This window comes from Ixodes scapularis, unplaced genomic scaffold (genome assembly GCF_016920785.2).
Source record: "Ixodes scapularis isolate PalLabHiFi unplaced genomic scaffold, ASM1692078v2 PGA_scaffold5__190_contigs__length_132052651, whole genome shotgun sequence".
Classification (NCBI taxonomy): domain Eukaryota; kingdom Metazoa; phylum Arthropoda; class Arachnida; order Ixodida; family Ixodidae; genus Ixodes; species Ixodes scapularis.
The window spans coordinates 71,136,436-71,163,166 of NW_024609880.1; the positions used below are offsets into that span (position 1 = coordinate 71,136,436).

At 45.2% G+C, this 26,731-nt stretch overlaps 1 long non-coding RNA gene across 1 annotated transcript in view; it reads left to right on the forward strand.

The window, feature by feature from the left end:
• The first annotated feature begins 290 nt into the window (after positions 1-290).
• Positions 291-26,731, forward strand: part of LOC8043098 — a 30,630-nt gene continuing 4,189 nt past the window's right edge. The window contains exons 1-2 of the long non-coding RNA XR_005798605.2: positions 291-1,643; positions 15,629-15,842. This is a non-coding gene — a long non-coding RNA (uncharacterized LOC8043098). The remainder of the gene's footprint in view (positions 1,644-15,628; positions 15,843-26,731) is intronic.

The window sequence follows — 26,731 nt, forward strand, 5'->3', positions numbered from 1 at the left end:
GGTGTCTCGTGTGTGTGCTGCTAGTGCTGCTGCCTGCGCATTTGCCAATGCGATTCTGCAGATCTGCCTTTATTTTATTTTATTCTATTTTATTATTTAATTTGTATTTTCACCTTAATTATTTTCGCTCTCTGTATCACTTCTTTTTTGTCAGTATTTTGTTCCCCTCTCCGGGTTTGCTTTCTTTTTCTTTTTTTCTTTTTTCACCTTATAATTAAAGCCAGTTGTAAGTAGCGCTCTTTCCTGTCCTAACGTTCTTCCTTCCTTGTATTTGCGCTAATTTTCTCATTATGTTTAGCCAACTAGCCCACCAGATGATTTTAATGCAGTTCCTTTCTTCTACAAAGGGCCCTTTTTCGTACTGTAGCTCTCCCCTGGATTCAGTTTCTTTTTACATCAATGTTATCGCCATGTCCACCTGCAAGGCGAGATTCTATTCCTTCGCCATCAGAAATGGAGTCGTCCCACACGACCTCTATGGGTTGTTCGGCTGCGCAAGGCCGTCTATTCAGCATTCCAAGAGGATTTGCAGAATTGTTCGATCTGAGATGTGGCGACAAGTCCGGTACTACAGAAATTGCCTCTGGGTGATGGCTGGCTGCTGGTACCACGATGGCGGTCAAAGACAAAGACACAAGGCCTTCCTGGAAGCAGCAAGCAGGCTGACGGAGTTTATCTGGTTGTCGTACGTGCCTCAACTCAAGAGCCTTCGTGCCCAAAGCAAGCAGCAAAAAGGCGAGTGTGTCACATTGCTGGATGTCCCTTCTTTACCTGAAAAATTTACGAAGGTCCTTGAAAAAGGTCCAAAATTTTGTACTCCTCCAAAAAGGGAAGGTGTTCATCTCTTGTCAACTGTGCACGACATAGCTTCCAAAACTCATGAAAATAATAAATCCAGATGCATAGAAGACTGTGTTGAAGTCCTGCAAAAAGCTACTGCCTCTGAAGGAAGCCAGACAGTGTTTTATCCGATTGTTGATTATTTCAGAAAAAATGAATTAAACCTAATTATATCTGACAAGGAAGGGGGGTTCGTTGTAACAAATAGAGCTATCTACCTAGAAAAAACCCAGTGTGCCATAGACAAGAGTTTCAACCAGTTGCAAGGCTTCAGAGCGAAGGCTGTCAAATCCAAGGCCATTCAGTTGTGCAGCCGCCTGGACTTGGTGCCTCTAAGGAAGCTTATCTCCACATCAAAAAAAGACCAACTGGACATGTTTTTTACTGCAAAAACGCACAAGCTAGGATGTCCTTTCCGAGTCATTGTAACAGAAAAAGGATCGTGGCAGGCCAATATGTCGCGATTCCTCCTCCGTCATCTGTCTACCCTTCCACTGAATGACCCTTTTTTGATTCCAAATTCTGACGTGCTGGTTCAATATCTGCAGCAAAACAACACGTCTGTTCGCTATGGGTTTTCCCTGGATGTTGAAGACTTGTTCTACTCCATTCCGCACGTCAAGCTCTTCACAGCCGTAAGGGAATCCATCGAAGAAAACGGGACCATCTCCTTTCAGAATCAATGTGGCGTTCAGGTCGAATCTTTTTTAGAACTACTGAAGTTCTACTTGTCAGCCACAATTGTCACGTTCAATGATGCATTTTACCTGCAAAAGAAAGGTATATGCATAGGGTCGTGCGTGGCGCCTGTCCTCTGCGAAATTTTTCTGGCCAAATGTGATAGGGCTATAGCCGACAGGTTCACTGACGCACATGTCTCACACATTTTTCGCTACGTGGACGATTACCTTGTCCTCCTTAAACAACGACCTGTTAGCAACGAGAAGCAGTTTTTGAGCCACATACGATCCACCTTCATCGAGCAAGCAGAGGGTCTTAAGTTCACTGATGAATCACCGGAGAATGCCACCCTCCAGTTTCTGGATTTGAGACTGTCGTTCCTGCAAGACCACACCTGTTCGATGTATTCCCCACGCTCCAAGAAACGACTTTTACCGTATGACTCTGCTCATTCTAAACTCATCAAGAGAGCTATTGTCACTGGATGCTTCAGCACGGCTCTTAAAAAGTCATGTCCGCATTCAGCGGGGGAGAGCTTTGACGCTCAAGTTCACCGACTGAGGTGTTCAGGTTTTCCTGACTCAATCTTATTTGATGTTGCAGAACGTCTGCTCACGTCACAGAAAAGACAACGAAAATCAGAAAAGACACGGCGTCCTGCTATTGTTCCCTATATCCATCGCTTGGCACACAATCTCAAGAGAGTAGCCTCCAAGTATGATGTACAGGTAGCACTTTCAGCACCGGACAAGCTCAAAAAACTTTGCCCAAGAATAAACAACACAAAAGAAGAAAATGTCCAATGCCAAACAAGACACCAACATAAGTACGTGGACTGTAAGAGTCATGTCGTTTATGAAGTACCTTTTTCCTGTGGAAAGGTCTATGTGGGGCAGTCGGGTCGCTGCATCAATATTAGATTGAGAGAGCATGACCTCTCACTGAAAGCCTCTCCATCTGGACATCTTGCGGTGCATGTTCGTGACTGTCATTGTACCCCTTTGTTTAATCAGACGAAGGTGTTAAAACATCTCAATGACAAAAGAGCTAGAGAAATCTATGAAGCGTACAAGATCAAGAAAGAAGAAAGCAAATGTGTTAGTGCCCCGTCAGTCTTCCTTTCAGAGAAAGAGCTGAGATACCTCGACACGTGCCCCTGATATTTGCGTCCTGCTGCTTGGTTACCGGCAACAGTGTCGCCACTTCATGCTGGAAGAATTTGCCGGTGTCCCGTGTGTGTGTGTGTGCGGCTACTGCAAGTGACTCATGTGTGACCAATAGAACTGCGGGATGGTCACCGGCAGCAGTTCGCCTCTTCATGCTCGCAAAGGATTTGCCGGTGTCTCGTGTGTGTGCTGCTAGTGCTGCTGCCTGCGCATTTGCCAATGCGATTCTGCAGATCTGCCTTTATTTTATTTTATTCTATTTTATTATTTAATTTGTATTTTCACCTTAATTATTTTCGCTCTCTGTATCACTTCTTTTTTGTCAGTACTTTGTTCCCCTCTCCGGGTTTGTTTTCTTTTTCTTTTTTCTTTTTTCACCTTATAATTAAAGCCAGTTGTAAGTAGCGCTCTTTCCTGTCCTAACGTTCTTCCTTCCTTGTATTTGCGCTAATTTTCTCATTCTGTCATGGAAACTGAACAAAGACTTGCTCCTTGGGACGACCTAACTATAAAATGCGACCTCTCTTTGACAAAATACAACAAGAAAGTGGCAGCCGGTAGTGTTATAAAACAATAATTTTTTGAGATTGCTAGTCGTTACGAGACGGACAAAAGTTTTTTTACTGATGGGGCGAAAGGTGCTGGCTATGCTGGCTGCGCTGCAGTTGGGCAATCCTACCATTGTGTTATTCGAATTAATGCCAATGCATCTGTGTTTACAGCTGAGCTTCATGGACTCTTAGTGATTGTAGATGAAATAATCAAACAAAAATACAGAGTATCTGTGATATCTACAGACTCGCTCAGTTCCCTTCTTGCCCTTAACTCTGCAACATCCTGGAAGCATCCCCTGGTTTGTCTGCTTCGTGTTAAACTAATGAATGCTATAAAGCAAAACATCTCTATTCACTTTTGCTGGGTTCCTAGCCATATAGGAATACACGGCAATGAGGAAGCCGACCGAGCCACAGGTGCATGTGTAAACAGGTCCATTGAAATTCACACCCTCCCAGTGACAGATTATAAAACCATACTACGAAATAAAATCAAAGATTCTTGGCAAGCAGAGTGGGACTCTGACCCTCACAATAAGCTATATAAAGTTAAACCTGTTTTGAGTGAATGGCGCAGCGCCAGACATCGAGAAAGGTTCTATGAAGTCATCTTATGTCGACTGAGGATAGGCCACACACACCTGACTCACAGCTACCTTCTAAGAAACGACGACCCACCGATGTGTGACAACTGCTCGGAAACTTTCAAGTGTACTTCACATCCTTTTAGTATGCCCACAATTTAATAGCGAACGCCGCTCCTAGTTTTCTATCTTTTTGAGAAAACAAATACCTTTCCACTTGGCACTTTTGCTTGGAGACGAGCCCGTTACTCCGTACAGACAAGTTTTTAACTTTTTAGAAAAGTTGAATATTTTACATCGACTTTAAACTACAATCTTGTTTAAGTGATATTTGATATTTTGACCCACAGCAATAGTAAATATTTAGTCTTGTGATATTTACTTACCCTGTGTTTGGCACACTATGCTCTATGTTGCTGCTGCGCCAGGAAACTCCAAATTCATTCATTCAGCGGGGAAACATCCCATATTGGAGAAAATGAAAGATGTTTACAAATCTCTCTAATGCGAAACTAGAGCGCAGCTTTTAAGGAGGAAGAGGGAAGTGTATGCTCCTCCTCCTCCTCCATACCCTCCTCTCCTTCTCCCCTCCTCTACCTTCTCCTCCTTTCCTCCTCCTCGCCTCCTGCCACTGAGTTTGTACTTGGGTGACGTGACACGAGGTCATAACGTCATTTTTCCCGCTAAATTTAGCGGGGAAGCCGAATTGTGTTGAGGTCAGGTAACGTCAATTTCCCGCTAAATTTTGCGGGGAAACTTAACGCGCTAAAGTTAGCGGGGGAATTTTCCTGCAAAATTTCCCCGCTACCTTCAGCGGGGAAACATCCCATATTGGAGAAAATGAAAGATGTTTACAAATCTCTCTAATGCGAAACTAGAGCGCAGCTTTTGAAGAGGAAGAGGGAAGTGTATGCTCCTCCTCCTCCTCCATACCCTCCTCTCCTTCTCCCCTCCTCTACCTTCTCCTCCTTTCCTCCTCCTCTCCTCCTGCCACTGAGTTTGTACTTGGGTGACGTGACACGAGGTCATGACGTCATTTTTCCCGCTAAATTTAGCGGGGAAGCCGAATTGTGTTGAGGTCAGGTAACGTCAATTTCCCGCTAAATTTTGCGGGGAAACTTAACGCGCTAAAGTTAGCGGGGGAATTTTCCTGCAAAATTTAGCAGGGAAATTTTCCCGCTAAGTTAGCGGGAAAATTTCCCCGCTATTTTCAGCGGGGAAACATCCCATATTGGAGAAAATGAAAGATGTTTACAAATCTCTCTAATGCGAAACTAGAGCGCAGCTTTTGAAGAGGAAGAGGGAAGTGTATGCTCCTCCTCCTCCTCCATACCCTCCTCTCCTTCTCCCCTCCTCTACCTTCTCCTCCTTTCCTCCTCCTCGCCTCCTGCCACTGAGTTTGTACTTGGGTGACGTGACACGAGGTCATGACGTCATTTTCCCCGCTAAATTTAGCGGGGAAGCCGAATTGTGTTGAGGTCAGGTAACGTCAATTTCCCGCTAAATTTTGCGGGGAAACTTAACGCGCTAAAGTTAGCGGGGGAATTTTCCTGCAAAATTTAGCAGGGAAATTTTCCCGCTAAGTTAGCGGGAAAATTTCCCCGCTACCTTCAGCGGGGAAGCATCCCATATTGGAGAAAATGAAAGATGTTTACAAATCTCTCTAATGCGAAACTAGAGCGCAGCTTTTGAGGAGGAAGAGGGAAGTGTATGCTCCTCCTCCTCCTCCATACCCTCCTCTCCTTCTCCCCTCCTCTACCTTCTCCTCCTTTCCTCCTCCTCGCCTCCTGCCACTGAGTTTGTACTTGGGTGACGTGACACGAGGTCATGACGTCATTTTCCCCGCTAAATTTAGCGGGGAAGCCGAATTGTGTTGAGGTCAGGTAACGTCAATTTCCCGCTAAATTTTGCGGGGAAACTTAACGCGCTAAAGTTAGCGGGGGAATTTTCCTGCAAAATTTAGCAGGGAAATTTTCCCGCTAAGTTAGCGGGAAAATTTCCCCGCTACCTTCAGCGGGGAAACATCCCATATTGGAGAAAATGAAAGATGTTTACAAATCTCTCTAATGCGAAACTAGAGCGCAGCTTTTGAAGAGGAGGAGGGAAGTGTATGCTCCTCCTCCTCCTCCATACCCTCCTCTCCTTCTCCCCTCCTCTACCTTCTCCTCCTTTCCTCCTCCTCGCCTCCTGCCACTGAGTTTGTACTTGGGTGACGTGACAGGAGGTCATGACGTCATTTTCCCCGCTAAATTTAGCGGGGAAGCCGAATTGTGTTGAGGTCAGGTAACGTCAATTTCCCGCTAAATTTTGCGGGGAAACTTAACGCGCTAAAGTTAGCGGGGGAATTTTCCTGCAAAATTTAGCAGGGAAATTTTCCCGCTAAGTTAGCGGGAAAATTTCCCCGCTACCTTCAGCGGGGAAACATCCCATATTGGAGAAAATGAAAGATGTTTACAAATCTCTCTAATGCGAAACTAGAGCGCAGCTTTTGAGGAGGAAGAGGGAAGTGTATGCTCCTCCTCCTCCATACCCTCCACTCCTTCTCTCCTCCTCTACCTTCTCCTTTCCTCCTCCTCTCCTCCTGCGACTGAGTTTGTACTTGGGTGACGTGACACGAGGTCATGACGTCATTTTCCCCGCTAAATTTAGCGGGGAAGCCGAATTGTGTTGAGGTCAGGTAACGTCAATTTCCCGCTAAATTTTGCGGGGAAACTTAACGCGCTAAAGTTAGCGGGGGAATTTTCCTGCAAAATTTAGCAGGGAAATTTTCCCGCTAAGTTAGCGGGAAAATTTCCCCGCTACCTTCAGCGGGGAAACATCCCATATTGGAGAAAATGAAAGATGTTTACAAATCTCTCTAATGCGAAACTAGAGCGCTGCTTTTGAGGAGGAAGAGGGAAGTGTATGCTCCTCCTCCTCCATACCCTCCACTCCTTCTCTCCTCCTCTACCTTCTCCTTTCCTCCTCCTCTCCTCCTGCGACTGAGTTTGTACTTGGGTGACGTGACACGAGGTCATGACGTCATTTTCCCCGCTAAATTTAGCGGGGAAGCCGAATTGTGTTGAGGTCAGGTAACGTCAATTTCCCGCTAAATTTTGCGGGGAAACTTAACGCGCTAAAGTTAGCGGGGGAATTTTCCTGCAAAATTTAGCAGGGAAATTTTCCCGCTAAGTTAGCGGGAAAATTTCCCCGCTACCTTCAGCGGGGAAACATCCCATATTGGAGAAAATGAAAGATGTTTACAAATCTCTCTAATGCGAAACTAGAGCGCAGCTTTTGAGGAGGAAGAGGGAAGTGTATGCTCCTCCTCCTCCATACCCTCCACTCCTTCTCTCCTCCTCTACCTTCTCCTTTCCTCCTCCTCTCCTCCTGCGACTGAGTTTGTACTTGGGTGACGTGACACGAGGTCATGACGTCATTTTCCGCGCTAAATTTAGCGGGGAAGCCGAATTGTGTTGAGGTCAGGTAACGTCAATTTCCCGCTAAATTTTGCGGGGAAACTTAACGCGCTAAAGTTAGCGGGGGAATTTTCTTGCAAAATTTAGCAGGGAAATTTTCCCGCTAAGTTATCGGGAAAATTTCCCCGCTACCTTCAGCGGGGAAACATCCCATATTGGAGAAAATGAAAGATGTTTACAAATCTCTCTAATGCGAAACTAGAGCGCAGCTTTTGAAGAGGAAGAGGGAAGTGTATGCTCCTCCTCCTCCTCCATACCCTCCACTCCTTCTCTCCTCCTCTACCTTCTCCTTTCCTCCTCCTCTCCTCCTGCGACTGAGTTTGTACTTGGGTGACGTGACACGAGGTCATGACGTCATTTTCCCCGCTAAATTTAGCGGGGAAGCCGAATTGTGTTGAGGTCAGGTAACGTCAATTTCCCGCTAAATTTTGCGGGGAAACTTAACGCGCTAAAGTTAGCGGGGGAATTTTCCTGCAAAATTTAGCAGGGAAATTTTCCCGCTAAGTTATCGGGAAAATTTCCCCGCTACCTTCAGCGGGGAAACATCCCATATTGGAGAAAATGAAAGATGTTTACAAATCTCTCTAATGCGAAACTAGAGCGCTGCTTTTGAGGAGGAAGAGGGAAGTGTATGCTCCTCCTCCTCCATACCCTCCACTCCTTCTCTCCTCCTCTACCTTCTCCTTTCCTCCTCCTCTCCTCCTGCGACTGAGTTTGTACTTGGGTGACGTGACACGAGGTCATGACGTCATTTTCCGCGCTAAATTTAGCGGGGAAGCCGAATTGTGTTGAGGTCAGGTAACGTCAATTTCCCGCTAAATTTTGCGGGGAAACTTAACGCGCTAAAGTTAGCGGGGGGAATTTTCTTGCAAAATTTAGCAGGGAAATTTTCCCGCTAAGTTATCGGGAAAATTTCCCCGCTACCTTCAGCGGGGAAACATCCCATATTGGAGAAAATGAAAGATGTTTACAAATCTCTCTAATGCGAAACTAGAGCGCAGCTTTTGAAGAGGAAGAGGGAAGTGTATGCTCCTCCTCCTCCATACCCTCCACTCCTTCTCTCCTCCTCTACCTTCTCCTTTCCTCCTCCTCTCCTCCTGCGACTGAGTTTGTACTTGGGTGACGTGACACGAGGTCATGACGTCATTTTCCGCGCTAAATTTAGCGGGGAAGCCGAATTGTGTTGAGGTCAGGTAACGTCAATTTCCCGCTAAATTTTGCGGGGAAACTTAACGCGCTAAAGTTAGCGGGGGAATTTTCTTGCAAAATTTAGCAGGGAAATTTTCCCGCTAAGTTATCGGGAAAATTTCCCCGCTACCTTCAGCGGGGAAACATCCCATATTGGAGAAAATGAAAGATGTTTACAAATCTCTCTAATGCGAAACTAGAGCGCAGCTTTTGAAGAGGAAGAGGGAAGTGTATGCTCCTCCTCCTCCATACCCTCCACTCCTTCTCTCCTCCTCTACCTTCTCCTTTCCTCCTCCTCTCCTCCTGCGACTGAGTTTGTACTTGGGTGACGTGACACGAGGTCATGACGTCATTTTCCCCGCTAAATTTAGCGGGGAAGCCGAATTGTGTTGAGGTCAGGTAACGTCAATTTCCCGCTAAATTTTGCGGGGAAACTTAACGCGCTAAAGTTAGCGGGGGAATTTTCCTGCAAAATTTAGCAGGGAAATTTTCCCGCTAAGTTAGCGGGAAAATTTCCCCGCTACCTTCAGCGGGGAAACATCCCATATTGGAGAAAATGAAAGATGTTTACAAATCTCTCTAATGCGAAACTAGAGCGCAGCTTTTGAAGAGGAAGAGGGAAGTGTATGCTCCTCCTCCTCCATACCCTCCACTCCTTCTCTCCTCCTCTACCTTCTCCTTTCCTCCTCCTCTCCTCCTGCGACTGAGTTTGTACTTGGGTGACGTGACACGAGGTCATGACGTCATTTTCCGCGCTAAATTTAGCGGGGAAGCCGAATTGTGTTGAGGTCAGGTAACGTCAATTTCCCGCTAAATTTTGCGGGGAAACTTAACGCGCTAAAGTTAGCGGGGGAATTTTCTTGCAAAATTTAGCAGGGAAATTTTCCCGCTAAGTTAGCGGGAAAATTTCCCCGCTACCTTCAGCGGGGAAACATCCCATATTGGAGAAAATGAAAGATGTTTACAAATCTCTCTAATGCGAAACTAGAGCGCTGCTTTTGAGGAGGAAGAGGGAAGTGTATGCTCCTCCTCCTCCATACCCTCCACTCCTTCTCTCCTCCTCTACCTTCTCCTTTCCTCCTCCTCTCCTCCTGCGACTGAGTTTGTACTTGGGTGACGTGACACGAGGTCATGACGTCATTTTCCGCGCTAAATTTAGCGGGGAAGCCGAATTGTGTTGAGGTCAGGTAACGTCAATTTCCCGCTAAATTTTGCGGGGAAACTTAACGCGCTAAAGTTAGCGGGGGAATTTTCTTGCAAAATTTAGCAGGGAAATTTTCCCGCTAAGTTAGCGGGAAAATTTCCCCGCTACCTTCAGCGGGGAAACATCCCATATTGGAGAAAATGAAAGATGTTTACAAATCTCTCTAATGCGAAACTAGAGCGCAGCTTTTGAAGAGGAAGAGGGAAGTGTATGCTCCTCCTCCTCCATACCCTCCACTCCTTCTCTCCTCCTCTACCTTCTCCTTTCCTCCTCCTCTCCTCCTGCGACTGAGTTTGTACTTGGGTGACGTGACACGAGGTCATGACGTCATTTTCCGCGCTAAATTTAGCGGGGAAGCCGAATTGTGTTGAGGTCAGGTAACGTCAATTTCCCGCTAAATTTTGCGGGGAAACTTAACGCGCTAAAGTTAGCGGGGGAATTTTCTTGCAAAATTTAGCAGGGAAATTTTCCCGCTAAGTTAGCGGGAAAATTTCCCCGCTACCTTCAGCGGGGAAACATCCCATATTGGAGAAAATGAAAGATGTTTACAAATCTCTCTAATGCGAAACTAGAGCGCTGCTTTTGAGGAGGAAGAGGGAAGTGTATGCTCCTCCTCCTCCATACCCTCCACTCCTTCTCTCCTCCTCTACCTTCTCCTTTCCTCCTCCTCTCCTCCTGCGACTGAGTTTGTACTTGGGTGACGTGACACGAGGTCATGACGTCATTTTCCGCGCTAAATTTAGCGGGGAAGCCGAATTGTGTTGAGGTCAGGTAACGTCAATTTCCCGCTAAATTTTGCGGGGAAACTTAACGCGCTAAAGTTAGCGGGGGAATTTTCTTGCAAAATTTAGCAGGGAAATTTTCCCGCTAAGTTAGCGGGAAAATTTCCCCGCTACCTTCAGCGGGGAAACATCCCATATTGGAGAAAATGAAAGATGTTTACAAATCTCTCTAATGCGAAACTAGAGCGCAGCTTTTGAAGAGGAAGAGGGAAGTGTATGCTCCTCCTCCTCCATACCCTCCACTCCTTCTCTCCTCCTCTACCTTCTCCTTTCCTCCTCCTCTCCTCCTGCGACTGAGTTTGTACTTGGGTGACGTGACACGAGGTCATGACGTCATTTTCCCCGCTAAATTTAGCGGGGAAGCCGAATTGTGTTGAGGTCAGGTAACGTCAATTTCCCGCTAAATTTTGCGGGGAAACTTAACGCGCTAAAGTTAGCGGGGGAATTTTCTTGCAAAATTTAGCAGGGAAATTTTCCCGCTAAGTTAGCGGGAAAATTTCCCCGCTACCTTCAGCGGGGAAACATCCCATATTGGAGAAAATGAAAGATGTTTACAAATCTCTCTAATGCGAAACTAGAGCGCAGCTTTTGAAGAGGAAGAGGGAAGTGTATGCTCCTCCTCCTCCTCCATACCCTCCACTCCTTCTCTCCTCCTCTACCTTCTCCTTTCCTCCTCCTCTCCTCCTGCGACTGAGTTTGTACTTGGGTGACGTGACACGAGGTCATGACGTCATTTTCCCCGCTAAATTTAGCGGGGAAGCCGAATTGTGTTGAGGTCAGGTAACGTCAATTTCCCGCTAAATTTTGCGGGGAAACTTAACGCGCTAAAGTTAGCGGGGGAATTTTCCTGCAAAATTTAGCAGGGAAATTTTCCCGCTAAGTTATCGGGAAAATTTCCCCGCTACCTTCAGCGGGGAAACATCCCATATTGGAGAAAATGAAAGATGTTTACAAATCTCTCTAATGCGAAACTAGAGCGCAGCTTTTGAGGAGGAAGAGGGAAGTGTATGCTCCTCCTCCTCCATACCCTCCACTCCTTCTCTCCTCCTCTACCTTCTCCTTTCCTCCTCCTCTCCTCCTGCGACTGAGTTTGTACTTGGGTGACGTGACACGAGGTCATGACGTCATTTTCCCCGCTAAATTTAGCGGGGAAGCCGAATTGTGTTGAGGTCAGGTAACGTCAATTTCCCGCTAAATTTTGCGGGGAAACTTAACGCGCTAAAGTTAGCGGGGGAATTTTCCTGCAAAATTTAGCAGGGAAATTTTCCCGCTAAGTTAGCGGGAAAATTTCCCCGCTACCTTCAGCGGGGAAACATCCCATATTGGAGAAAATGAAAGATGTTTACAAATCTCTCTAATGCGAAACTAGAGCGCAGCTTTTGAGGAGGAAGAGGGAAGTGTATGCTCCTCCTCCTCCATACCCTCCACTCCTTCTCTCCTCCTCTACCTTCTCCTTTCCTCCTCCTCTCCTCCTGCGACTGAGTTTGTACTTGGGTGACGTGACACGAGGTCATGACGTCATTTTCCCCGCTAAATTTAGCGGGGAAGCCGAATTGTGTTGAGGTCAGGTAACGTCAATTTCCCGCTAAATTTTGCGGGGAAACTTAACGCGCTAAAGTTAGCGGGGGAATTTTCCTGCAAAATTTAGCAGGGAAATTTTCCCGCTAAGTTAGCGGGAAAATTTCCCCGCTACCTTCAGCGGGGAAACATCCCATAATGCAACGCGCGCGGTTATGCCGACGCCGATGCCGCTCCACCCAGAAGCGGGTGCCTAAGAGCTGCACTCTGAAAGGAACAGAAGACTGGATAGCATTGATCTCCAGCGTACGACCGAACCTTGGAGAGAAAGGGAGACACGCGTTGATCCCTGACTTCGAGGCACGGAGACGAGAGGTGTGAAACGGTTTGGAACATTAACGATGTTGCGTCAAAGAGTAAAATGCACAGCGCACAAAGACAGGACAGGAGAGAGAGGACACACAATTGCTGAACTTGCAACCGAAGTTTAATCGTCAAGATGCAACCTTATGTTCGACGACCAACCAAGAAAAAAAGCACCCACGGAATGACACACCAATATATTCCAGCACCCTTACCGCGGTCGCTGTCGTCGTGCAAGATATTGTAACTCTTTACCAAGAAGGAGGGGGGGGGGGGGGGGGGGGGGTTGTTCTTTTCGGCGCCGAGGAACATCGCGGCGCCTGAGGTACCTATATCGTTAACGGCCGCAACCTCGGCAGTAGCGAAACGTGGCCGTCCACGCCAGTGCACCGCAGACCAACAAAGGAAGCGGAAGAGCGACATTCATGCTTTCGCATTCACAACTTATAAAAATTGCTCGGGTTTCCTTGGATTCGTTAAACTTGCACCACAGTACTTCTCCGATGACAATACACTTTAATCGCGCTATATCATGAACTTGTTTAACGATAATAGCAATGCCGCCGCCCCTTGTGATCCTGTCTCTTCTTATCCTCTTATAATAAGGTGGAAAATTTTCACTATCTTTAATGCCACTATGCAGCAGGTCTCCGTGACGGCAGTTACGCGGGGGTCGTGAGTTAGCAAAATTGTTTCCAAATCGTCCACTTTATTCATAATACTTCCTGCAATAAAACTTAAGATTCGCAGGTGCGAGCGAGGCGGTGCTGCACGTAATTTTCTACTATTTAGCTAAATTCGTTAATTCTCTCTTTTTTTCTTTTTTTTTTTTGCAGACTTGTTTTACGTTTTTGTTTGACTCAAAAACCTGCATTCCTATTTTTATTTTATCGTGTGCCAGAAAAAATGTCTCCCCGTTATCCCGATTGCCCTTGATACTTTCCCACAGTAGACTGCGTTTTTGAATGGTCTGTCAAGAATAATCCTGCTCTAACGTTATCTTGGTTCCCTTCAAGCGTCTGCTTTGTTTGAGCAGGTTTTCTTTTTTTGTGTAATCGAGATATAACGGGTCGCTTTTTGTTTGTTCTTCGCCCTACCCGGTGTAAGCGCTCACCTGTGTTCGCGCGGATTCCAAGCTTATCCTCAAACACATTAAAAAGTATATTTGACCACGGCAAGTCATTTGTTTCGCCTAAACCCTATGGGACACCAAACACCATAAGGTTGTTTTGTCAATTTCAATCTTCCAACTGGACGAGTTTGTTCAGGCATTCTCTCAGGCTATCTTTTATTGTCTTAAGATTGTTGTCAAGGAGAGGTTATTACTTACCCCTTATCGCACTTTTTCTGGGCACGATCATCCTCATAAAATTCACATACAAAAGTGTCCTACGAACCAATTTATCAACTCCCCGTTGCAGCTTACCACTTCTGAGTAAAACTTTCTGCCCTTGTGGAAATTGCAGATAAAACAAAATGCAAAACATGATGTGAATTATTACTTTACGGTACTCAGGAATGAGGCATGTGGGCCTGTAAATTTCTTTGTGTTGTATTTATTAATATATCGATTGGTTAATTTTTTAGTGATATGTTGTTTTATGTGTGCAATAAGTGCGTTATAGCATGTTGTATTTTGTGTCATCAAATGTTGTATCCCCCCTCATATTATGCCCTAACCAAGCGACTTGAGGCATGTCAAATAATATAAAAAATAGTCTAATAAATTTTAAAATTAATGTATGGATGCACATACGTTGTCGGAAATGTTCACGTTCCAAGGCGTTGTTTGCGAGTTTATTCTACTTCGTTTGTTAATCAAATTGTCTCAATTAGTTCCTTGCCCCGCATACAATTAGCGCTTGTATAATACCCTTAATGCAGCGGATGTTGTTGTTTTTAATCGTTTAGCATAATTTTTGTTTCACTAATTTGTAATCTTATGGTTTGAGTGCCATCAAGGCATATGATGTTCATAAGCACAGAAAATAAAATAATAATGAATGAATGAATGAATGGCAGAGATGCCAATTCCTAATCAGGATAGATTTAGATGGAAAGCTTTGATTTAAATCATTGTAGAAAAATCTGCTTTTATTTAAATCGCTATATGAATCCTTTTATTCTTTAAATTTTATGTTATAAATCTTTAATGAAAAGAGCGATGTCGGCTTTCCCGTTTGAATGGTTCTTTCTTTCAATATGAAATCAATCTCCAACTCCATGCATTCTCCTACTTGCCCGGATTCATCGAATTCTGGCGTTTTTAAATACTGGCACGCAACGATAGCGGAGGAGAGCGATGGTAAAAGGACCACGTGACTGCAGCGCCTACTACAGAAACTTCCGGCGCTCGCTCTGTCGGCAAAGTCCGCAAACCAAATTGAAGCTCTGCTCCATCTTCTCCCTCCATCTCACGCATGACTTTTTGCGCCGACGAAGGCACAGGCACGTGAAGCAAGCTGAGCAGAATTATTTGTGTGTACGGTACGACAACTCGCGCGCACAAAAGGCACTTTCCAAAGCCACGAGGTCGCACCCGTGTCTTCGTTGGCGCTGCAGATGTTTTTGAGCAGATGCTGCAGCAGCCGGGGCATGCTACAACGAACCCCAGCGCCACACCGCTATTCCTACGCCGGGAGCACGACCCTCCGCACTGCCCGCACACATTTTTCTAGAATACCTTCTTAATCGAAGCCGTGTAAAACCTCCACTGTCACCGTCAACTGGTCATTCCTAGCTGGCGGCATATACCAAAATAATCATCACCTAAAACAAGAAATGCGCGGAAGTGTCTGGCTTTGTGTCTCCTCTCCTCCGTACAACACCACTGCAGCGGGAGAAGAGAGCTTTACGGATGCGGCGCCGTCGTCTGCTAATGGTGGGTCGATAGCAGACGACTCGTGGGTATTGTCCAACGTTGGTTTTGACCACGGAAGTGACGCGTACGCGTCCAGACAGACTTTTGTTTATGCGCGGCTATAAATAACATGTCACAGCGTCAATTTCGGCGAGGTCCGAAAACCTCAACCCCGACGAAGCCCACCCCCGAACCCGAGTTCCGCGAGAGCGAAAGCGAAATCCAGCTGCAGCTGCGCTGGAGCGAAAACCCGAAACGGGCGCGCATTTTCTCTCGAACGAAAAAAAAAAATAAAAGGCGGACGAAAATGCGGCGTTCCGTTTTCGGCGCATGGTTTTAACTCTTTCCGGTGGCGCAACGTGGGATAAAAGTTTAAAATAATACTCTCCGGGTTGAATGTAAACAGTCCTCGGAGTTTTCTCTCTCGAAGTTCGGAGGTTCGGAGGGTCGGTGTATCGCGGTCGGCTTGACGGCATTGCAGCGAGCCCAGGGTTCATTCAAAATGGCGGAGGGTGAGGCAGCTGGCGGCAACGATTTCGGCGAGATCGACCTCACATGGACGGACAAGCTTCGCAAGATGGTCTCGAGCGACGCCGAATGGGAGGCCATCATCCTAAAGAAGATGGAGGAGAAAAGGAATAAAGGTAGGGTTCCCAACCGCGTCGCGACCTTTCCTCGGCTGCGGCACGGAAACGGGCCGGCGGTCAGCGAACCGTGCGACCGTTTGCCTGGCGATGATTTCGGCCGTCTTCGCCTATAGTCACACCACGAGAACGGCAGAGGTGTTTCTGTTTACCCGCCTAAGCGCGACCTTCCTCCTACCTTCGATGATGCTTCGAGTGTTCACGTGCAACGAATGCACGGTGGAAGTCAACGGCGCAAGTCAGCGGCGCTTGACCGATTTTCCGAGAGAGACGTCTCGCCGGTCTCATTCTGTTAAACTATAGCCAGCCTTTAGTGTGTCTTATACGGGAGGAACCTTCCGTGCTTCTTTACAAGGGAACGCTCGTAACCTTTCGCCATCTGGCTGGCAATATTCTTTGGATATTCTTACGTTGGTAGTTATTCGCAATGACGTTGACCCATCACCGTCGTCTCGAGTGTGCTCGAAGCATTTCTTTGAATGAAAAAGGGCACCAAGACGACGGGCAACGCGTGGCTGCATACTTTGGCATGACTGCAGCTACGCAGCTGCAGCCAGCAGTAACTATTTGTCGGTTTCGTCTGGCTCACGCCCGCGCGTTGTGCAGGTCACCGCAGGACTGGTACTGCACTCGCAATTTTACGGTCAACAAGGTCAGGGCTGTCCGAACCTCATGCGTGAACCAGAGTTGTACTATGTAACGCGCAGCAAGTAACGCGTTGTATGTATACATACCCATTTACACTGTTCGGTAACGAAGTGACGACTTGGGTAATTAAAAAAAAAAAGAAGTAACGTGTTGCGTATTTTAGTTACTTTTTGATAAAGTCACGAGTGACGGTAGTTTACTTTTGCAGGAGAGCGCGTTCAACACGAGCACCCAATCACGTTCTGACCCCAGCTCGCGTCTGCAATTTACACGAGGGGAAAACGCTAGATAGACCGTAACAAGTATGTCTAGAAGGTACTACGTCGGTGTAGCCAATGTTATCCCCGAATCAGTGCGTTAAAAAGCGAGACTTTATTAACGACCACAAATGTTGAAAGCTGCTACTGCTTCTTAAAAGCAACACATGCGGAGTAAGGAGAAAATAAAGCGTTACATTCGAGCTAAGGTAACGCCTATCTTTTGAACCATAGTAACCAGTAATGTATACGTGTGTTTATTCCAGCAACTTGTACTATACGTATACATGCCTGGCGTAAACACGGTCCTAATTGAGCCGTTCCGAAGGTAATGAAAAGCGTAGGCTCTTGCTTCGAAGTCCCGGGGCTCACGTGTCTTTGAACGTAGCAGATACTCGACAGCAGCGAGTTTCAGTATTGCGCATGCGAGCGAACGCAAGCACTGCGCGTTTGCGTTGCGTGTTCCGCACAGCGCGTGCGCGGAGCCTACAAACTGCGGTCTTGGATTTAACGCATGGCGACGACGCGCGCGCGTGAGCAGCGTGGCGCACGCGTCGGCACGACGCTTGCGTTTGCTCCTTTTCCAGCGCTTATGACCCGAGTGGAAACAAAAATGCCAAGTCACCGGGCTGTCGACGCATGCGCGGCATCTGCTGTACCGCGCAGCAGAGCAACAGCGCATGCTCGGAAGACGTCCCACAGCCCAGCAGACAAAAATGGCAACGCGCAGAAGGCGCGATTATTGGTGAAGGTCTATACGCAGTACCCCAATAAAACTCGCAATCTCTTTTTCTCGATTGAATGTCGGGTGGTACTTGCAGGCACAGTGAATTAATGCGTCGTGACCCCGCATTTTTATTTTCTGCGCGAGATCGGTTTAGTCGGTTAATATAGCAAACGCACAAAGATCACGAGCGTCGTGACGAGGCACTTTTGGTGCTGCCGGATTGGCTACGTCGGATCGCATAGAGAGTCTGCTGCGGCCGGACTCTGGGCAAAACGGAGTACAGGGATGTCAAGCCAGACTAGTGCCTATCTCAAATACTCTACTCAAGATACTGCATTTCAGATACGTTTGGTAGTACTTTGATATCTTGCAAATACAGTCCATCTAGAGTATTTGCCTACTCTACCTTAATTACATTTCTCACTATCTTGTACTCAGTGTCTCAAGTACATTTTGCAACCTTGGAAAACAAATTTCGCCGGAATAATCTACAAACTAGGGATCATCGAACCTGGGATAAACTGAACCGATTGCAAACTTGGAGCCAAGTGACTGAACACAGAACAGAAAACAAGGCACGAGCAAAACACAGTCTCCAAATGCCTACACAAGACCAAATGAATAGCCCTAAGTACGCCCGCCTCTGTGTGTCCTCTTGTATTTTCTTTTTTTCGAACTGTCTTTGAATGTCACGTCACTCTTGGAGCTATAGTCCGTTAAAACTCAAGAAGGTAGGGTGAGGGAAAGAAAGGCCGGAAAGGAGGAAGCAGACGGAACGCTAAGGAGAAAAGGAGGTTTCCCCCTCTCTTCTCCAACGTTCCGTCTGCTTCCTGCTCCCCGGCCCATCTTACCCTCGCCCTACATTCTTGACCTTTTTCGCAAGGGCGTCGCCATCTTGAATTGTGGTCACTTCCAGTATGGGCGAAAACATTGTTTTGCCGTCGCCACGCCAATCGAAGGCATTTAAGACATAAACATAACTGTCACACATTCTCGTTTTGCCTCCCCTTTATTTTTTTACTATTTGCAGGTTTAAATGTTCTGATATTTTTCGTCGCCCATACCGAATATGCCTACTTGGCGGTCGGGGGCGAGAGTAAGCGGAAAAGGTCTGGTGACGTCATCCGGATTTGACGCTCACACCCCACCGCTTGTCTGTAGCTAAAGTGGTTCCGTCAGCGGAGGATCGTGACGCTCGGTTCAGGACCATTTTCGGGAATCGCCGGTTCAGGGGGTTCCAGAATGAGAATGCGCGAACACGTTTTCATGCGAGCAGAGGCACTCCCTCGGCCAAAGAAGCTAGATCCTGCTGGCTTTATTGAGTTGCAGTGACCTAATCCCCCAATCTCATTCCGTGCCTATTGTGGCTAAAACCTTTGTTCAGAAGCTCGTTCAAAGGCGTTCATTTCATCTCCTTCCGATTGCGCGCATTGTTTCATCCTCGAAATCCTCGAAGCCAGTTTTCCGCCTGGTTGAGTCGTTTATGAACTATAGTCAATTACAGCTTAAGAAAAGTTTCGAGGGAAAGTAAGGTTGTGGAGGAGGAAGCAGACGAAATGCCGGAAAAAAGAGGAGGAAACGTCCTCCTCTCTTCAGCGTTTTGTGTGCTTCCTCCTCCCCGTTCTTCCTTTCCCTCGAGAACCCTTCCTGACCTGTCTTGACCATCTTGACCTCAGTACGTCAAGAATGATTTGAACTGGGGCAGAAGAAGCGGTTTTGTGGACACGCTCCTCTGTTTCCTTCTTGACCTTACTTTTTTTTCATTTTCTTTTTTTTTTTTTTTTTTTTTACAGTTTGAAGTGCTGCTTTTGACTGGTTGGACAAAGTACTCGCTCTTGGTTGTTAAACAGCGACCATGGCTTCCGTCCTCGAATTCGATGTTTCTCCTGAGTGTGTGTGTCGTTCACTCGCGTACTCATCAACAAGTCTGCCTGCCTGAACAACTTATAGTTCGGCTGTTATGAATATGCAATGCCGGACAACATGTGAAGTACCCCGAATCCCGACGGGTCATATTACACACTTATTGCGGAGTGCGTCATGAGCCGAACCTGCCGTCAAACTAAAGCACGGCAGTTGCCATGTCTACAATACGTGAGTACCGATGATCCCTAAAGTATTTCGGCGCGCATTATGGTGCCTGTCCCGAAAAGCAAAATGTGATTTTCAGAGAACTCGTCAAAAATAAAAGCGCCTCCTTTCTGACTTTTTATTGTTATATTAGTAGCTCGCAAAACTTGCCAAGTATCTTCGAATGTAATTCAATTACTTTCTCAAGGTTTTTGTTCTCTACTCAAAATAGTTCGTACTGAAAGTAACTTGAGTACTGTTCCAAATACATTTTCAGACGGGTATTTATTATCTTATCTTAAAAAAAGAAAAACAACTATTTATTTAAACAGTCTGGTTGGGACACACGTGTCAAAAAAATAAATTTTAGGCGAAAAAAATAACAGTTTAGACTCAATATTGACGGCGAGAGATTTATTTCAAAATTCTGTGCGCAAAGTCCATGACGTTATGGAATGGTCGCTCGCTCAACGAGATGATTATTCCCTCTTTCTACCTCAACGTGAAGGCAAAGCCTATCCACCTCTGCTCCACGCGCCCGAAATGCCGAGAGGGAAAATAGGTGGAAAGAAGGTGACTACCAACCCAATCACGTCTCGCGCCGTCAATGTTTTTTGCGTAAAATTTATATTTTCGGCACGCACCAAACAGACTGTTTAAAAACATTTGCCTTTTCTTTTTAGGGGTTCTTTAAATACTCGTGTCGAGTATTGGCCCAACGCTGCGTCGAACGCTCCTGCTACATGCAGCGTCAGCGTTCCGGGCCAGATGCCAAAGCTTCGGAGCTTGTCGTTATCGGATTCAAAAGTTTTAATACAATTTTCGGAAACTATACCACCGAGGAAATGGCGACCGGCGACGAAGCCCCCCCACGAAAGAATGGGAATGAATATAGCGTCGGCCACCGGGAACTGGGGGCCTATTTTCTCATTTTAAATTTTCCAAAATTGTTTAGGACTTTTTTTAATCAGATAACGGCCGGCAAACTCCTAAACGTACGGCAAAACTTTTTTTTTTTTTTTTTTTTTTGGGGGGGGGGGGGGGGAGGGGGGACGAATTTGTTATAATTTTGTTTTCGGCGTTATTTTTAGGCCCATTAGTTATAAGTAATGTCGGCTGACTGCAAACTAAACAAAAAAAAAAAAAAAAAAAAGAGAAGGAAAAGAAAGAGTATATTGAAATGTGCATTATTTTTTTTTCCTCTGTAGTTAGGATATCGAGTGCACTACTTGGTCATTCAGTAATTTGTCCCGAGCATGATTTATTTGCGTATTCATTTATTTATTTACGAAATACTTCAGGCCAGCGCAGGCCCAAGCAGGGTGGATCAGTCCAATGAAGAAAAACAATTTATTCGAGGTCCCGTTGACAAGAAGAAGAAAACAAAAAAAAACAGAGGTTCATAATGCGCCTCTCACAATAGGCATAATGTATTTGTTTTTATCTTTTTATTATCGTTTTATTTAGAGATGCACATTATGCCAACAGAATGACCACACGGAAAACATATCGACCGAGCAACAACGAATGAATCAATATAAACTACATACTAAAACCGGATAATTTCATGAGTACACACATTCAACCAATAATCATGCACCGACATAGCTAAAAATAACAATAACACAAATCAATAAGCAGGGACTACACGACATTACAAAATAAAGGGCTACGCGTAACTCGATTTTTACGTTCACATCTTGCAGTTGCGATCGCTTAGTAACTGAATGCTTATTCACACCCACGGCGCAGATAGAATTTGTATAAACGTTAGTTGTAGGTTTTTCTTGAACACGAATTTGTGCATGACTGCAGAGAACCGTTAAATTATGTAAGATGTCATTTCAACACGATTTGATTTCATTCATTCTATGAATGCGTATACAACGTGCGTGGTAGTAAAAGAGCCAATATGTTAATTTCGACCTAAATGCATTTAATAAATTTCACAGGGTCTCTTATGTCATCCCCAAGACCACTTGAAGGCGACAAAGACCAAGCGCAGATGATTGACACACACACACACACACACACACACACACACACACACACACACACACACACACACACACACACACACACACACGCGCACGCGCGCACACACACACACACACACACACACACACATATTTATATATATATATATATATATATATATACATATATTTCACATTCTCTTTTTTGACATTCGCTTTAAAGTTTTTTTTAATTCCCATTGAATATTCTTTCTTTATTCTTTATTCAAAGATTACCCCGCATTGCCGGAGGCGTTATTGCAGGGGGGTTACAGTTTTGAAAAAATACATCTTCATTTGTAGAGCACACCTGGTCTTCAGACAGCCTATTCCACTTTGCAGTGGTTTCAACAAAAAAAGAATTTGCATACATGTTCGTCCTGGCGTGGTACTCTCGGATTTTGAAAGCATGTTCAGTCCGCCTACAAATATAATGTGGGTGTTTTAAATATACTTATCTGTTAATGCCAGTTTTATCATTATATATCAGAAATAAAAACTTCAGTCTCAACCATTTCGTCGTTTACCCTGAGTTTTTTTTTGAAGAGCAGAAGTAACAGAAAAGCAGACAGGTCTCAAACTCAGCTACACGTTTATTTCAACAACTTCCTCTTATATAGTTCGTTCTCGTCGTCATCAACCAATCACATACGACTTGTCCTTTTGCACCGTGACTTTACAGGTTCCACGCTATCACAAAAGAAGCGGACACTCCCAACGTTTCCAAGTGATAGCGTGGAACCTGTAAAGTCACGGTGCAAAGGACAAGTCGTATGTGATTGGTTGATGACGACGAGAACGAACTATATAAGAGGAAGTTGTTGAAATAAAAGTGTAGCTGAGTTTGAGACCTGTCTGTTTTTCTGTTACTTCTGCTCTTCAAAAAAAAAAAAAAAAAAAACAGTCTCAGGGTAAACGACGAAATGGTTGACTTCCACCAGCTAGCCTGTACTTTGACTCTTTTCTCGTTCAGTCTCAACTTTTCTCGCCGAGAAGAAAGCAGTTCCCAATTCAATTCGCTTTTCATTTTAGTACATAACCCATAACCCCATAACGACCCAGTACAAACCTAGCAGCTCTATTTTGAATTTTTCCCAATTTATCAATCAAGGTTATGTGCAGAGGGTCCCAGACGGCGCAGGCATATTCTAAAATCGGCCTAACACATGTTAAGTACGCGGTTTTCTTTAATTCAGGTTGTGAACATTTCAAATTCCGTTGAATAAAATTGAGCACCCTGCCAGCTTTTAGGATGACATCATCAACTTGAGCAATCCAAGAACAGTCGGATGACAGTGTGACACCAAGGTACTTGTAGGTAGTTTCGTTATTTATTAGGGCGTTATCTATCTGATAAGTACTTCCAATTTTTTTTCTTTCTCTTGGTAAAACTCAGGTGTACACACTTCTTTGGATTTAAATTCATCTGCCACTTGGAACACCAAGTATTAATACAATCCAAGTCTCGTTGCAACGTAGCAGCATCTTGTTCGTCCTTAATTTTCCTATACACAACGCAGTCGTCAGCAAACAACCTTATACAGGAGGCAATTCCCAGGGAAATATCGTTTACATAAATCAAAAACAAATGGGGTCCAAGGACCGAGCCTTGTGGGACTCCTGACGTTACGTTAACATACTCCGAACTTTTTCCGTTCAAGACAACAGATTGGCGACGTTGAAATAAATAATTTTCGATCCATCGGATCACACTTGAGTCTAGGTTTAACGACTCTAGTTTACTAAGAAGGGGCGGATACGACACAGTGTCGAACGCCTTACGGAAGTCTAGAAAAACACAATTCGTTTGCCCTCCATTGTCAACATTGGACGCCAGTTGATGGTAAAATTCTACGAGCTGTGTCGTGCAAGATAGGCCTTTACGAAACCCGTGTTATTGATTAATTAGTATGCTGTTGTTCGTTATATGTTTCATTATTCCTGTATATAAAACATGTTCAATAATTCTGCATGAGATGGCTGTTAGATATTGGCCTGTAGTTAGAAACCTCTTTTTTTGAACCACCTTTATGAATAGGGACAACATGGGTGATTTTCCAATCGTCCATAATTCACTTTGATTCTTTTTAATTCGCTTTGTCATCCTTAATTTCATTGCCTCCAATTCGCCTGAGTGGTCACGTGAACGTTTTGGTACGTTTCGTGTCGTCGACGTGTCTTCGCTCAAGGACTTTGAGGGTCGGCTGAACGATGAGACATATAAGGCTTTAAACATGAATTTCAGATACCGGAGCAAGGTAGTCGTAATCGTAATCTTTATTGGCTCAGGAGAGCCGTGGCACCTCGGAAAGGCGACAGCCCGTACCATGGAGGCCCGCGGTGCCACGTCTAGTGATGATGATTATGAGATGGTATATACAAGGGGGGACGACACGGTCTTCTCAACATCGCAAGCACCGTTGCTTGAAGGTTCGGGGTTTGCCAAGACATTTCTACCAGCTGTAAGAAGTGCCTGGGCAAAGGGTGCTGTCCGGAGCCTTCACCATGCGGCTGGGAAACCCTTGGCTGTTTGATGGTGTTCAGGACGACGTGCTCTTCTGATCCGCCGCACGAGTCTTGGAGGTGCGACGGCGGTTCAGGCCACTAGGCAAGCGAGCCAAGGTGACCTTCGGTAGGCTGTTCAATGGACGTTCTGGATGGTAATGCCCTAGCGGTTGATGGTGCGCTCGCTCGCTTTGTTGAAGGCAGCGGCTCCAGGTGGTGGCCCAGTCAAAGTAGACGGCTGCCACCCCCGATGCATTGACGTCCAGGGCTAGAACGTAGCGCCCCGGTCACCCGGTGTAGCTTCCTGGCATCGTCGTCATTATAATAACTCATGCGTACGTCTCAAACCAACAAACCATTAATCGATTTGTGTCGGGTCCACTTCGACGCAGCTCGTTTTAGGCTGTCGGCAAGCGACGCAGCCATCGATACGCGATCTTCGACTAAAACGTTTATAGATATGAACGCTAATAAAATAAATCGAGCCATTACGCGCGAGCAAACGCTTATCTGATACATCATTTTTGATCATATGAAAATGCCGTTCAGCGCAGCTTCACCCCTGCGTTCTGGCGAGTTTGTTCATAGCAATCCATAGTGCTGAATTTTCTTTGTTACCCACGACTGACGGGTTGCATGGGTCACACATTCGGCACTAGCGCTCTGTCAGCGTTCAACTGATTGATTGATTGATTGATTGATTGATCGATCGATCGAAGGGGAGTTCCAGCCGTGTGCTGGCGAATTTTTGTTTTACCAAAATTTGATAAAGCATGGTTGGTTTATAACAATACAAATATTGATAGGTTAGTACCTGTACAATACACTAAACAGCACAATGACTATACATCGTCAAAACAAATTAGCACTGAAAAATAATATCTAGGAAATTTTCAAAAGCTGAACATGAACCAATGTCAACAACGTCACTGTGTAGGTTGTTCCATTGAATAATTGGATGCACAAAAATTGTCGTTTAAATGTAGTTATTGAAGCAGTACCAGGAGTCACTATTTTTGAAAGACGTAATCGTTCAGTGTAGAAGGCTCTTGGTTTTAGGTATTTACAGCTATCAATTTTTAGGAGTTTTTGTTTTTTAATATAAATCTGGAAGAACAATTTAACACGCTGGCCTAACCTTCTATTGATCAGGGGGGTCGCAATTTTGCTGAAGTTTCAAGTCCCGTGACGGACGTTGATCGCCTCAAATGTGAAAAAATCACCCTCGCGGCCAGTGATGGGACATCCTCAAGCTCTTTAACAAAATTTATCTGCCAGGGATCCCAAGCTTCGGGCGCGTATTCTAGGATAGGTCTAATGATGGTTTTATATGCTAGAAGTTTAACCGAATGTGGAGTTCTGCCAAGCGTTCTCCTAAGATACCACAATTTGTTTGTTCCTCGCTTTCTGTTATACTCCACATGGCGATTCTATTTTAAACCACTTCAAATGATTACAACGAGATATTTATAGCTGGTCGGCTTTTTCCACTCCCCAGGGTTTCCCAAAGGGTGTCGTCGTATTCAAACAGAGCACAAAAAAAAAAGGGAAAAAGGAAAAGGCCAAAAAAAAGTTACAGGAAGATTCATTGGTGGATTTTTAGGGAATCCGTTAGCATTTCCCTTGGGAAACGGCACACTCGCTCCCCTTTGGGAAACGCTAGCACTGACCCTGTAACGAGGTAAAAAAGAGGCAGCAAAAAATAGAGGAAACAAAATAGAAAGACAAAAGAAAAAAGTGAAGGGGTCAGCGTTGGCGTTTCCCAAAGGAAACGCCAACACTGACCCTTTCACTTTTTGTTGCGTTTCCAATGGTCATGCTAACGCATTCCCGAAAAATCCACCAATGGATCTTCCTGTAATTTTTTTGTTGTTGATCCCAGATGTAGGTTTCAGCTTTTATTTTTGAACTTATCGTATGACAGAGACACTCGCGGTCTCCTTGCTCTCTTTTTGGTCGAGAGCTGTCCCAAAGAAGCTTCTTAATGGAGCACACCCAAAGTGAAAAGTATTTTCCAGTGGGTATGTTAGTGCCTTTTAATTTCCTTGCATTTTGTAGTATACCCTGTTTTCCCCGATAATCCATGAGTTTGATTATGGCTGGACGTTAGGAGCGGCCATTTTGTTTTCCAAAGCGATGGATGCGTTCCATACTTTTTATCGTCGCTTCTAGTTTGTTTTCAAATATTTCTTTGAGTACAGCGTCGGTGAGTGAGAACGGGTTTTCATTTAATGTTTCTTCTAGTCCGTGTATTTCTAAGTTGTTCCTGCGTTCTCTTTTTTCAAGATCATCGATCTTTAGCTCGAGAGCCTAAACGTAACACGGTAGCTTGCTGGACTGGTTGGTTGAACGACATAATGAAAAACAGCGCAAAAAAGACGGGACGCAAAGCGAAGACGGACGCGCAGGACATACACTGACTAACAACCGAAGGTTTACTTTACTGGAACTTCCACGCGCGCACAGTGGCACGCGCACGTACATGCTCTTCTTTTTGTTTCGTCGTCTTTAGTCTTTATTTTTTTAATTCTAGAGAGCCGCGAAAGGCAGCAGCCCGTACCATGGAGGCCCGCGGTGCAACGTCTAGTGGCAGAAATATATATATAGATGCGAATAAAAAAAAAAAAAAAAAAAAAAGACAAATTGAAGAAAAAAAAAAAAGGAATG